The 14,517-nt window shown below is 46.5% G+C and overlaps 2 long non-coding RNA genes across 3 annotated transcripts in view; one reads left to right on the forward strand and one right to left on the reverse strand.

Annotated features, from left to right (window-relative positions):
- The window catches only part of LOC128853016 (uncharacterized), a 376,001-nt gene that overhangs the window by 133,224 nt on the left and 228,260 nt on the right, over window positions 1-14,517 (reverse strand). The window lies entirely within an intron of this gene.
- Window positions 8,142-14,409, forward strand: LOC128853017 (uncharacterized). Its single transcript, XR_008451225.1, has 3 exons — window positions 8,142-8,352; window positions 11,854-11,932; window positions 12,875-14,409. It is a non-coding gene; the product is annotated as an uncharacterized LOC128853017 (long non-coding RNA).

The raw sequence follows: 14,517 nt of genomic DNA on the forward strand, positions 1-14,517 counted from the left end.
GCACAAATGAGCCTCAGCTATTATGTCTAGACTTAATTACAAGAAAGGTGGATTACAAGAACTTCCAAACACACACGCTTTCCCTGCTGCCTTTGGTAGTGATAATGCAGATTCACTCCATGGGAACAGCCTTCCGAGGCATTCGCAGCACTCTGAGCTTTCCCATGGGGAACTTGCACAGCCAGAGTGTAACGTGCCCAACCGAGCAAACCAGAGAACAACAGCCACACACTGCAGCAGGGGCTTATCAGTATATTGTGTTCACCCATTTTGTGAACATCAGCATCTGCTCGCCTAACAGGGCTCAGATCAGACTTCCCTTCTTCCCAAGTGGGACCAGAATACTTTCCCCATGCACAGATCTGCCCAACTCTGTCAGTGGTTTCCATCATTTCTTACTTTCTGCAGCCCTCACAATTCAAGCATTCTAATATGCTTTACGTTCTTACCCTTCATGGAGAATAAAATACTTCTTTTACTTATTCCTTCATTATTTTACCTTTCTCTAAGGAAAGCAGCTTCTCCAGCCCTTCTTGTGTGCTATAATCACTTCTCTTGTTTCAGTGTACTGTCTCTCATCTCCCCATCCCCAGTGTTTTGACTCTCCCCTTCTTTCTCATCCTATCGCTTTCCTACTATCTCTGTTCACACGTCTGAAGCAGAAGGGTGTAATTTCTCAGTTTCCTAATCTCCTAATAGTTATGCCACTGGTGAATCATCCTAATTGCAAAGAACAACATATTCCCCATCATTTGTGAATTTGGTTAACAAATCTGAATGAGCTATAGGAATAAATACGACATGAAATGAATATGTAGAAATTAGCTAGCCACTAACACAACGGCGAGGCTCTTCATAGAGACAGAGAATATCCGGTAGGAAATCACCAGGTAGGTATCCCAGAGTACTGTTTCATAGCGTCAGCCACAACTTACAGCCAAAATATAATTTGTTTCTGCAACTAACTTATTAGAATTGTCTGCTATTTCTACAAATGCAGATATAGAAGTCTTAGCAGATCTGTTGGGTATTTAATAGCAAGGAAAGTTGTTCCCTCTGTGCACAAACCCAGGAGTTAGAGGAGCAGAATGAGGCTCCCGTGATCCAAGAGGAGGCGGTTAGAGACTCGCTTGCCCAGCTAGACACCCACAAGTCTATGGGGCCGGATGGGATCCACCCAAGAGTATTGAAGGAGCTGGCGGATGTCCTTTCCAAACCCCTATCCATTATCTCCCAGAGGTCCTGGCTGACTGGGGAAGTTCCACTAGACTGGAGGCTGGCTGATGTTGTGCCCATATACAAGAAGGGTTGCAGAGAGGATCCGGGGAACTACAGGCCTGTCAGTCTCACCTCAGTGCCGGGGAAAGTCATGGAACAGTCTTGAGTGCTATCATGAAGCACATGCAAGAGAACCGGGTGATCAGGCCCAGTCAACACGGATTCATGAGAGGCAGATCTTGCCAAACTAACCTCATTGTCTTCTATGACAAAATGACTCGATTACTGGATGGGGGAAAGGCTGTGGATGGAGTCTTCTTGGACTTCAGTAAAGCCTTCGACACAGTTTCTCACAGCATTCTGCTTCAGAAACTGTCAGCCTCTGGCCTGGACAGGCGCACACTCTCCTGGGTTGAAAACTGGTTGGATGGCCCAGAGAGTGGTGGTCAATGGAGTTAACTCCAGCTGGAGGCCAGTCACAAGTGGGGTTCCTCAGGGCTCAGTACTGGGTCCAGCTCTGTTCAATGTCTTTATCAATGACCTGGATGAAGGCATCGAGTGCACCCTCAGCAAGTTTGCAGATGACACTAAACTGGGAGGAAGTGTGGATCTGCTGGAGGGTAGGGAGGCTCCAAAGGGATCTGAACAGGCTGGACCGCTGGGCCGAGGCCAATGGCATGAGGTTCAACAAGGCCAAATGCCGGGTCCTGCACTTGGGGCACAACAACCCTATGCAGGGCTACAGACTGGGGGAAGAGTGTCTGGAGAGCTGCACGGAAGAGAAGGACCTGGGGGTAATGGTTGACAGCCAACTGAACATGAGGCAGCAGTGGCCCAGGTGGCCAAGAAGGCCAACGGCATCTTGGCTTGTATCAGAAATGGGGTCACCAGCAGGTCCAGGGAGGTGATTCTCCCTCTGCACTCGGCACTGGTGAGACCGCACCTTGAATACTGTGTTCAGTTCTGGGCCCCTCACCACAAGAAGGATGTTGAGGCTCTGGAGTGTGTCCAGAGAAGAGCAACGAAGCTGGTGAGGGGGCTGGAGAACAAGTCTTACAAGCAGCAGCTGAGAGAGCTGGGGTTGTTTAGCCTGGAGAAGAGGAGGCTGAGGGGAGACCTTATTGCTCTCTACAACTACCTGAAAGGAGGTTGTGGAGAGGAGGGAGCTGGCCTCTTCTCCAGAGTGACAGAGGACAGGACAAGAGGGAATGGCCTGAAGCTCCGTCAGGGGAGGTTCAGGTTGGATATCAGAAAAAAATTCTTCACGGAAAGAGTCATTGGGCACTGGAACAGCTGCCCAGGGAGGTGGTTGAGTCGCCCTCCCTGGAGGTGTTTAAGGAACGGTTGGATGAAGTGCTGAGGGACATGGTTTAAGGGAGTGCTGGGAATGGTTGGACTCAATGATCCAGTGGGTCCTTTCCAACCTGGTGATTCTATGATTCTATGATTTAACAAACTGGAATCATAACAAATAAGACAAAGAACTGCTGTGTGCAAGTGAGATTCTTTCACAGTCATGAGTAAGACTTGGCTAAGAAGGACAGCTCTCACTCACCCACTTAGTAAACCAATATTAAAGCAGGGATACTGCAAATGGTAAACGTGGATTTACATTGGACACAAACTTGCAAAAGTCCTCAGTAAGTTGAAGATGGTGACAAAAGTAGTTCAGATTTCAACATCGGAGCCAGGAGTCCCGCACACCACAGGGCAACCTCCGTTCACTCCATGGTAAAATGCCATTTGCTGTTCCTTCCAGAGATATTGTTAATTAATTAATTCTTAATTAAGTTTGCAAAATACAAATATCCTTGATGGAAAGACACTGTAAAAGGGGAATTATTGTTAGGAGGATCAGAACCCTTGCCTGGGGAAAGCCTTTGGGTGTATTTTCTCATTAATGCTAATGGAAATTAACAGCTTAATGCAAGCCATGCTGAAAATAAGATATTTTACATTTGCATCTTAACTACCTTCACTTCATTACTTATTCAGGATCGTTGATACATGCAGGAAGGCGAGTCTCAGCACTTTGAGATACAGTTTTTAAGTGATCCTATATGCACAAATACATCTGAGTGAAAAGATATCTGCAATTGCTACGACAATGCTTTCCTTAAAGCAACATGCGTGGTGGTAGGCAGGAGTGTGCCTTTCTGAACAGAACTGCCAACGTAGCGGAGAGCAAGAGGAGATAATCAGGAAAGGCCAAAATCTACATCCAAAAAAAAAGATTTGGAGACTGTTAAACAAGGAGAAAGTGAGAGGCACACGTGCCATCTACATTTAACTCTTACACACAACTGCGGTTCTGAGAGCCTGTTACACCCTTCTTCTGCCTGGATGTGTTTAAGACCTTGGCTTTCCCTAAACACTAAGAAGTTTTTGCCTTGGCCACGTCCAGTTGGCCATTCTGTCTTGGCAGCTGCAAAGCTGGCACCTCCTGCCTTGATCCTGGCACTGGGGTGAAGTGTCTCGCTCACAGGGACACAGAGAGCAGTTGCACCAACCAGGCCCGACCACAAGCAGAAGAGGAGCAGCAGTAGTTGTACTCTCACGCAGAGGGAGCTATGTGACCTGACAGGAGCAGCTTGGGAGAGATGTCAATCCCACTCCTCTCAGGGGATCAGACACCTCTCCCTGCAAACACGCAGGTTCAGCCTGTCGTGTCCCAATCGAGCAGAGATTTGCCACCCCACATCTCAGGTGAGCGTCTTAATACTAGACTCTCATGGCAATTTGTCTTGGCCTTTCCTACCGCCCAAAGACTACGTAGACATCATATAGAGGAGCAGCAAGAGAAGGAAGTGAAAGAGCCCCATCCCAGGACACCACACAGCCCCACCCGATGACAGGAGATCATAGGACGTGCAGACGCCTTTACTAGACAGGCAGGTGGGTGACCACCAATAAAGACAGCTGAAAGTCTTTATTCCTTGTGCCAGTCTGAACTCTGTATTTCACATATCAAGTTGCTCTTACCGTTGTTAGCCAACTTCCTTTTGCTCCCTGGCCAGGGGCATTCTCTGGTTTCCATACCCAGCAACCACCACAACTATACCAATTAAAGAGGGGAAACCACCTTTAAACATAAAGATACTTGTTGCCCCTATGCTAAGATGTTGCTTGTCTACAATAAGACTGTGAGTGCTAAAAAAACCATGAAGCACTGTGCTCAACACTAAGAATAAACCAACAATCTCAAGAGAAGCCTCCCCAGCTTGCCTTCCACAAACCACACACTTTTAGAGTTACTTAGTAAAAAAAAACTTGAGCAGGATAAGATCTTCAGCCATTGACAGGGGCTTTTCTTTTGCCTTCTAAAATGCAGTAAGTCACATCATATTTTTTTTGTTCTCTGTAGTGTATTTCCCATTCTATTTTCATTCCAAAGAATGGGGGGGGGGGGGCAAATTTGAGCAAAATAGGAATTAGGGGAATTTAAAATAATTTGTGTCCACTTTGCTTAATAACTTCTGAGGGTATCTGAGGGTTAATGTCTTCTGCATATTCAGTTATGGTAATGATAAAAACTGCATAAGTCAGAGTAGCATATGTTTTACTAAGGTACAATTCCAGGAAAGTCACATTTTTGTAAGAACGATCTATCACACCGACTTATGCCTTTCCCCTTAATTAATCTGTCCGGAAAAGATGTCATTTGTTTTGATGAATATGATAATCACCAGATTTTGCAGATTAAGATCAACACTGATAACTGCAACAAGAATCACTTGTGCAGCCTCACCCAAGTAAGCAGCGATCCCTTCTTTGCTAAGAAAATACATGTCAGGCAAGCTGTGTATAGAATGTGGAACAGAGACACTATTGGGCACAAAGTTCTTTCATTAAGAATCCCCTGAAACCCCTGCACCACGCTGGGTCACTGCAGCTGCTGGGTTGGCGTGGTTCACTGACCCCAAATGGAACAATAACAACCATTTATCCTAAAGCACAGCAGAGCCTGGGACATACCTGCAGGACACGTCCACAGGACACAGAGCAGGCTGAAGCATGGCCATCTGCAAAGAATTAAGAGCCCCTCTTTCCCAGCCCTATATATTTCATGCCTTCATAAATCTTGGAGTAGGTCATAAAGACGTGGTGTGCAGGTTAATATGCCTGTGTCTTGCCTCCCTGGAATAAGAAAGCAGGTTGGTAACAGGCAAACCTGGGGATCTTTTTCCTCATTGCAGCTTCTTGAAGGGAGTCCTTGATTATTCCCACGATCAGGCAGCTCTGTATGCCTTGAACCTCATATGCCATTACAGCTACAGTTGCCATGAAGGTGTCTCCTCCATCATGCGACGTGGGAATAATTTTGAACAACGGTAAAGGAGGGAGGAAGAGGACTTTTAGCCTGTTTTTGGCTTCCCTGCTTCTCCATAAATCCACACTACAGTTGCCATGAAGGTGTCTCCTCCATCACGTGGCATGGGAATAATTTTGAACGACAGTAAAGGAGGGAGGAAGAAGACTTTTAGCCTGCTTTTGGCTTCCCTGCCTCTCCATAAATCCACACTACAGTTTCTACAGCCTGGAAGACCATAAATCTATTGATTCCCCAGGGCTGCAGAGCCAGCAGAAGTGTTCCTGTGAGCATCACTAGATGCCAGGTGGACACCCCCATAAGCAAACACTTCCACATGACATACTGACATGGTCTCTTGATACACTACTACTGGGATTTGTCCCCCCATTGCCCTCCCACAGCAGCAAACAGCTGCAGAAGTCTAAGCCGAGTGAAATATCATCTGTCATCACGCTGACCTTTCGGTGCCTGCCCTCTTTCTTGCATTAAATCATGCTCCACAATTTTGTCCAGATTCTTCTGGGAAGTATTTTTGTTCATAAGGCAGTTCACGAGTTCACTTCCCACGCTGGGACAGAAGCTCATATCCTCACATCGCAGTGAAACAAAGAACAAACTTGCAAGTGAGATCTTTCCAAGCCCAGTTGTCCGCCCGTGTGCCCAAACAGGTGAGCTCTGAGCTGGGTTGTGCAAACTGACTTCCACAATGCCACACTGACTTCTGACCCTTGGAAACCTGTCTCTCCTTTCCAAGGAGCTCAAGAGATGTCAGTTGTCACATAAGGCTTCTTGGTTAAATATACCAAAATTCCAATCAGATAACTCTTATGGCTTTCCTGGTTACACTGTCAAAAACTGGGTTTTATAAACCCTTGCAGTAATGGGTATGAAACGGCTACATTCAAGCCATATACCTCCTGCTATCCTAACTCTGCAAAAGATGCCCTTATCAACTGTTATTATTTTTGAAATCTTTGGGACATTAAGCCCAGAATTGTTCTCAAGGAAATATTTGGAGACAAGAAGAAATTTACTTTATGAGATTCTGGAGGCTAAAAGATTATTATTTGTATAAAGCTGCTCAGTTTCCGCTCCATATCATAAAAAATAATGAACAAAGCAACACCCAGAGGAAGGTCTACATAAATAGGTCAGTTTGCTACACTGCAGTTTCATTTTACATGTTAAAACAACTGTTCCTGTTATATATTAAAACCAAACAAACACACACAACCCCAAGAAAAAAAACAAACCCCGCAAACCTTCAAGGTCAAGCATTAGCTACCTGTCTCACTCTTGAGTCTAAACCACAGGAGCCAGTTTGGAAAGATTTCTTTACTGAAAATCTGCTTAACAATTAAATTGTTTTCCAAAACAGCATCTGTAATTAAGAGTGGTGTTTGACTTGTTTGCCACTTGTACCAGCCACAAGGTGCTCTCCGCTGAACCCCCCAAGTGGAAAGCTTTCAAGACTGCAGAGAAGGGCAGATGAGAGGAGGCAGTAAGCGAAAGCCCATGGCCCGAAAGAGGCTCACTGCAGACTTCTGGGGGTAGAGGATGAAGAAAAATTCAGACCAATTAGAGAGGCAAAGTCCACAACTGGCATACCTTTGTAAAAGAGAATCAATGAAGATGCAAACAGGAAGAAAAGTCATCCTATACTGCAAAAGCACCTCAAAATACAACCAAGAGTCATAGCGTGTTTTGGGTTAAAAGGAACCTTAAAGCCCATCAGTTCCAACCCTCCTGCCATGGGCAGGGACACCTCCCACTGGATCAGGTTGTTCAAATCTCCATCCAACCTGGCCTTGAACACCTCCAGGGATGCGGCAGCCACCGCTGCTCTGGGCAACCTGGGCCAGCGCCTCACTACCTTCACAGTAAAACATTTCTCTCTAATGTCTGAACAAAATCTCCCCTCTTTCAGCTGAAAACCTTTCCTCCTCGTCCTATCCCTGCACTCCCTGATCCAGAGCCCCTCCCCAGCTTTCCTCGAGCTCCTTTCAGTGCCGGAAGTCGCTCTAAGCTCTCCCTGGAGCCTTCTCTTCTCCAGGCTGAACAACACCAACTTTCTGTCAGTCTGTCCTTGTACGGGAGATGCTCCAGCCCTTGGATCACCTTTGTCGCCTCTGTGGACTCAAGAACACCTGTGTAGCCCTCTCCATTTCCTGGTATCTTATAAAAAAAAATGGAGAAAGCACTCAAAACTACGGAGGTGAAAAAGAAATGAAAACTCAGAGTTTCATCTTATGAAACCTCAAAAGGCATCACGAATGGGCTGCTCAGCAAGGGAAGGTGAGCCAAGGACGACAAGGAAGGCGCAGAGCAGCACCCACTGCAGCACGGGGAACTCCTACAGCACCGAGGGAAGCAGATCAGCAGCAGTCAGCCCGCAGGCAGGAGTTCCAAGGGCAAGCTGGGGAAGTCAGTTTATGGAATTCAAATCTGGAATCAGTAAGATGTGAGGCTGAGCACAGGAAAGGTCCTGGTGTGAGCCTAAACGCAGCTCCTGAGCACGCACAGAGGCACATCCCAGCTCCATTTCACACCGCTGCACCGTATCCGGGCCGGTCGTGATTAGAGGCAACCACAGCTCTGGAAGGGGGGAAGAGCTTGTGGCCCCGACAGAGCATGAAGACAGCTACAAAGAGAACACGGGGCCTGATGTGGTCTCCAAGATGGAGAACACGGGCTGGTGGAATCCAGCAAAACTGGCATGAAGCGTTTTGATCCTGAAAAGGAAGAGAAGCAATCTCCTTCCCTCTTCCTACTCCTTTGGGACACAGACTTCCGAGGAGGGATAATTAGAAAGTTTTATCCAGGTAATGCTTTTTGCATATTTTCCCTGTTTCACAACAAACTGCAAGTGGGGACAGTGGTGGGGATGCTGCAGCGTGCCCAGATGAGCACAATCAGTCCTCGAGCGTGCTGACAGTCCCTCAAGGTGTGAGCTGCAAACACGGTATTTGGGCTAATGAATCAGTGTAGCTCACCCGTGTCCCTCTTTTCTGGGGAAAGGACCTAAGGGTGCTGGTTGACAGGAACTGAATATGAGTCAGCAGTGTGGCCAAGTGGCCAAGAAGGCCAATGGCATCCTCACTTGTATCAGAAACAACATGACCAGCAGGACCAGGGAAGTGGTTTTGCCCCTGTGCCCAGTGCTGGTGAGGCCACACCACGAATCCTGAGTTCAGTTCTGGGTCCCTCACTACAAGAAGGACATTGAGGGGCTGGAGCGTGTCCAGAGAAGGGAACAGAGCTAGGGAAGGGGCTGGAGAACAAGGGTTATGGGGAGTGACTGAGGGACCTGGGGTATCACAGCCTGGAGAAAAGGAGGCTGAGGGGGATCTTATTGCTCTCCGCAGCTCCCTGGAAGGAGGCTGTAGAGAGGAGGGTGCTGGGCTCTTCTCTCACATAACAAGTGATAGGACAGAGGAAATGACCTCAAGTTGTATCAAAGAAGGTTCAGATCAGGAAAAATTTCTTCACTGAAAGGGTTCTCAGGCTCTGGCAGCCTCTGTGCTCAGGGAGGTGGTGGAGTCTCTATCCCTGAAGGGATTTAACAGATGGGCAGATGAGGTGCTCAGGCATATGGTTTAGTAGTGGATGGGTACAGGTAGACTCAGTGATCACAGAATCACAGAATCACAAGGTTGAAAAGGACCCATTGGATCATCGAGTCCAACCATTCCTAACACTCCCTAAACCATGTCCCTAAGCACTTCATCCACCCGTTCCTTAAACACCTCCAGGGAAGGCGACTCGACCCCCTTCCTGGGCAGCTGTTCCAGTACCCAATGACTCTTACTGTGAAGAATTTTTTTCTGATATCCAACCTGAACCTCCCCTGACAGAGCTTCAGGCCATTCCCTCTTGTCCTGTCCTCTGTCACTTGGGAGAAGAGCCCAGCTCCCTCCTCTCCACAACCTCCTTTCAGGTAGTTGTAGAGAGTAATAAGGTCTCCCCTCAGCCTCCTCTTCTCCAGGCTAAACAACCCCAGCTCTCTCAGCTGCTCCTTGTAAGACTTGTTCTCCAGCCCCCTCACCAGCGTTGTTGCTCTTCTCTGGACACACTCCAGAGCCTCAACATCCTTCTTGTGGTGAGGGGTCCAGAACTGAACACAGTATTCAAGGTGCGGTCTCACCAGTGCTGAGTACAGAGGGAGAATCACCTCCCTGGACCTGCTGGTGACCCCATTTCTGATACAAGCCAAGATGCCGTTGGCCTTCTTGGCCACCTGGGCACACTGCTGGCTCATATTCAGTCGGCTGTCAACCAGCACCCCCAGGTCCTTCTCTTCCGTGCAGCTCTCCAGCCATTCTTCCCCCAGTCTGTAGCGCTGCATAGGGTTGTTGTGCCCCAAGTGCAGGACCCGGCATTTGGCCTTGTTAAACCTCATCCCATTGGTCTCGGCCCAGCAGTCCAGCCTGTTCAGATCCCTTTGCAGAGCCTCCCTACCCTCCAGCAGATCCACACTTCCTCCCAGCTTGGTGTCATCTGCAAACTTGCTGAGGGTGCACTCGATGCCTTCATCCAGGTCGTTGATAAAGACATTGAACAGAGCTGGACCCAGTACTGAGCCCTGAGGAACTCCACTTGTGACCGACCTCCAGCTGGAGTTAACTCCATTGACCACCACACTCTGGGCCATCCAACCAGTTTTCCACCCAGGAGAGTGTGCGCCTGTCCAGGCCAGAGGCTGACAGTTTCTGAAGCAGAATGCTGTGAGAAACTGTGTCAAAGGCTTTACTGAAGTCCAAGAAGACTCCATCCACAGCCTTTCCCCCATCCAGTAGTTGAGTGATTTTGTCATAGAAGGTGATCAGGTTAGTTTGGCAAGATCTGCCTTTTGTAAACCCATGTTGACTGGGCCTGATCACCCGGTTCTCTTGCGTGTGCTTCATGATAGCACTCAAGATCACCTGTTCCATGACTTTCCCTGGCACTGAGGTCAGACTGACAGGCCTGTAGTTCCCCGGATCCTCTCTGCAACCCTTCTTGTATATGGGCACAACATCAGCCGCCTCCAGTCCAGTGGAACTTCCCCAGTCAGCCAGGACCTCTGGAAGATGATGGATAGGGGTTTGGAAAGGACATCCGCCAGCTCCTTCAATACTCTTGGGTGGATCCCATCCGGCCCCATAGACTTGTGGGCGTCTAGCTGGGCAAGCGAGTCTCTAACCGCCTCCTCTTGGATCATGGGAGCCTCAATCTGCCCCTCTAACTCTTGAATTTGTAAACAGAAGGAACAACTTTCTTTGCTATTAAAGACTGAGGCGAAGAAGGCATTTAGTACCTCGGCCTTGTCCTTATCCCCTGTCACTGTTATTCCTTCTGCATCCAATAGAGACTGGATATTCTCCCTCGTCCTCCTTTTCCTGTTAATGTACTTGTAGAAAGACTTTTTGTTGTCTTTCACAGACTTAGCGAGTTTTATTTCTAGTTGGGCCTTGGCCCTCCTGATTTTTTCCCTGCACAATCTCACTTCGTCCCTGTAGTCCACCCAAGATGCCTGTCCTTTCCTCCAAAGCACATAGAGCTTCTTCTTGTTATTGACGCATCTTGAGATCTCCCTGCTCCACCAAGCTGGCTTTTCCCCCCACCAGCTCCTTTTCCGGAACAGATCTCAAAGGAAGATCTCAAAGGTCTTCTCCAACCAAGTGATTCTATGATTCTATGACTCCCTTTCCACTTCCCAAATCCCCATGCTGCTACTGCAAAGCAGAAACTGCCCCATCCCTGGTCTGCCTCCAGCGGCAGCTCCACCTGGCAGGAACCAGGGCAATGGCAGGCTGCAGAGCACGAGAACCAGCACCGAGTGGCACAGCTGTATCTCGCTGAACATTCAGTCTTATTCCATGTGAAGGTTCTGCACAAGGCTTGTTAAGGATTCAGAAAAGGGATAAATGTTTAAAAAATGATCAGCTCTGAAGAGTCACACAGCTTGATCATAACCTCAGCAGGTAACCATCTATAGCACTTTATCTGATCTTCTTATAATGGTCTATAAACACACACTAGTCATGTTATAAAAACATTAGACATTGCTTTCTCATTTATTAACTTATTATAAATGGAAATCTTGCATAAAAAGGAACTCGGTACTAATTCAAATCTACAAGAGTGATTTTCACTTTGCCTTTTTAGCCACCACTTATTTTAATAAAAGCGACATTATCTTGCCTCATTTCTTTTGTGCATTGAGAAATGTTCAAAGATATCCTTCTTCCTTCCTGCACTGCCATGCAAAGCAAGATATAGCACAGCTCATTAGGGATGGCACTTGCTGAGGGAATTGTTCTTTCTCGCTGCTTTCCTTGCAGAGAGAAAAGTCCCAGAGCTCAGAGCTCGTGTCGGGAGACGGCTGGAAAAGGCAGGCAAGGATGGGAAACTGCTGAAAAGGTAATAAGGTCCCAGGCTGCACCTTCCAGACTACCAGATCTCCACTCAGAGGGGATATGGGGATAGGTGGGGGCAGTTGAAGTCCTGAAAGTGAGTAGAGGCACTCTAAAATGTCTGTATTAGATTATTATTTAGATCCTCTAAAATGTCTGTATTTGCTGGAGGATGCATATAGCCAGAAATCCTTGCTATACCATGAGAACAGACAAGGTCTTTCATTGTCCCTGAAGATGTTCTATATGGTGAAATACCCTTCCTCACCCTCTTCACTCCATTTTCACCCATCTAACCTGGTATCTTATTAAACACTAATTTTCCTGCTCAACAGAGGTAGTTTTCTTTGCCACTATTAACAGTAAAAGGAGTTCTATAATGAAGAGACTCCTCTCTACAGGCCCTAGATCTGACTGCTCTAAGGTGGAATTTTTCGACAACAGTTCTTTGGATCACTTTCATCCCAGCCTTCTCTCATTCCCTCACATCTACCTTTTAAAAATCCAATAATTCTGTGCTGCTGCCTTTGAACATTTCTTCACAAGTACCTCAAACAAATCCGACGGTATAATGACCATTTTCCCCCAGATGAAGGCTCTGTCTTTTGTCATAGTGTTCATTTCCAACCACTACAACTTCTGATCTTATTGATTTCTTAAGAAAAAGCAGCAAGAAAACAGTCCTGAAATAACCACCAGAAACATTCATCCTTCCCCAGTCATTCTGTAATTCTTATTCTAGTCAATAGCAGGGTTGTTCAAACCTCCCATGACAACTGTGCCAGGCTCTTTATGAACCTGCAGAAACACTGGGTGCTGTGTCCTCACTTTCCACCCTGCGGGTCTGTTCTAAGCTCCCCTTATCTTTTCCTATCACTTTTATTTTTCTCTTCCAGTTCTCTTCATTAGAGCAGCCAAGTCTGTCTAATCTCTTTTTTTTTTACTGCAGACCTCCTCCCAGGCTCATTCATTGCTGCTACCCCTCCTTTCCTATTGAATCTCCTCTTCTCCAAAGGCTCTGGTTTCTGGCAATGAAAGTGCAGGAACGCCACTGAGATGAACGTGACCTCCGCCCACAGGAATGCGTACGAGGTGCGACGCGAGTGCAGATTTGCTGTTTTGTTTTCCTTCCAGTTGCAAACACTGAAATTACTGCTGTGATCACAACAAATCCTTTACCACTATAAGAAGGAAAACATTTTAAATGCTTTAAGAAGTAACCTACACTGAACGCAAGTTTAATCAAGATCTGAAAGAAGGTTGGTTGTTCCTCTACAGGGTGATTATTCATACAAAGCATCTAAGGAATACGCTGGGACCTATTCTCATACAGGGCCAAAGGGAACTCACAGCATGACCTAAACTATTTCAAGTGTATCAGGTAATTTGTATTCAAAGTCTGATACTTTTATACATACCAAGTAGTATCATTCCAAAATAAGAACCTTCACTGGTACCATGGAGACTACTCAAAAAGTAAATTGCTATTTCAGGCCAGCAGCCCCACCAAATTTTGGCTCCCTGATTCTAAAAACACATCGCTTTTTCTTGTGTTTAAAATATAAGGACAATGGCAAACCTTGAATATTTTTTGCTCTTTGTGAAAACAATGTATGTAAATCCACAATTTCAGGTTAATGATTAACATTCGTAATTATTTCCTGTTATAGAAAATCAGACTTTATTTTCTTATCTCCTGAGATGAAGTTAAAATGGCTTTAATAATGAAATCCACTTTTCACTTGTAATGTGTTTCTTCTGCACTCATTAACAATTCATAATTTAAGAATCGGGAGTGATTAATGGCTGGCTACACCACATAATGCTGCTAAGGAACAATGGTGCAATTCAGAAGGTTTAGAGGTTCCCCTTACTCCCTGTTACACGTGCTAACCTTCACTGACGGTAATCCTCTTCATCCAAATCCAGAAGGCAGCAGGATGTGGTCCAAAAACACCACCAAAGTGATAGCAGAAAAGCCCAGTACATAGAACAAAAATTGCTGTCACAGTGTTAAGATTTAAAGGGAAGCTTAAGAAACTGTCTTGGGCTCTTCACAAAGAGTTAAATGCTGCTACGCTTCTGCCCATGAAGGGCTGGAATCTCAGCTCTCCTGGTTTCCACCTGCCCCAGACAGAGGAGCCGCAGCAATCGGTGCCTGTGAAGTAGGGAGTTACTTCCCTGTCTTCTCAGCTAATCTTGGCCAAGTGAGTTGGTACAAGAATTCAGATGCTCATCTTCCATTCGCCTTCTTCCCAGCACTTTGCTGTCCTCTTGTCTGACAAGAAGAAGTGGACTTCGGGGCTAATTTTCTCTCTTCCCCTCTCACGCCTGTGATAAAGCCACTCCATGTGGATGTGTGTCACCGGGAAGCAAAGGAATGACTTCTCTTCCCACGCTCTCTGACTGTGCTGAATGGACAGCCTATGTTTTTGCCTTCAGTTATGAATCCTTGATGAATGAAGATATTTGATGGAAGGCTGGGGTTTCGGTTTTTCAACCTGTATTTTCCTGAAAGGGCAAATTAAATGGTTCTAATACTGCACTTTGCAAATTGGCCTGCTCTGGTGTGTGCTCTCACTATATCGCAGT

This window comes from Cuculus canorus, chromosome 9 (genome assembly GCF_017976375.1).
Source record: "Cuculus canorus isolate bCucCan1 chromosome 9, bCucCan1.pri, whole genome shotgun sequence".
Classification (NCBI taxonomy): Eukaryota; Metazoa; Chordata; class Aves; order Cuculiformes; family Cuculidae; genus Cuculus; species Cuculus canorus.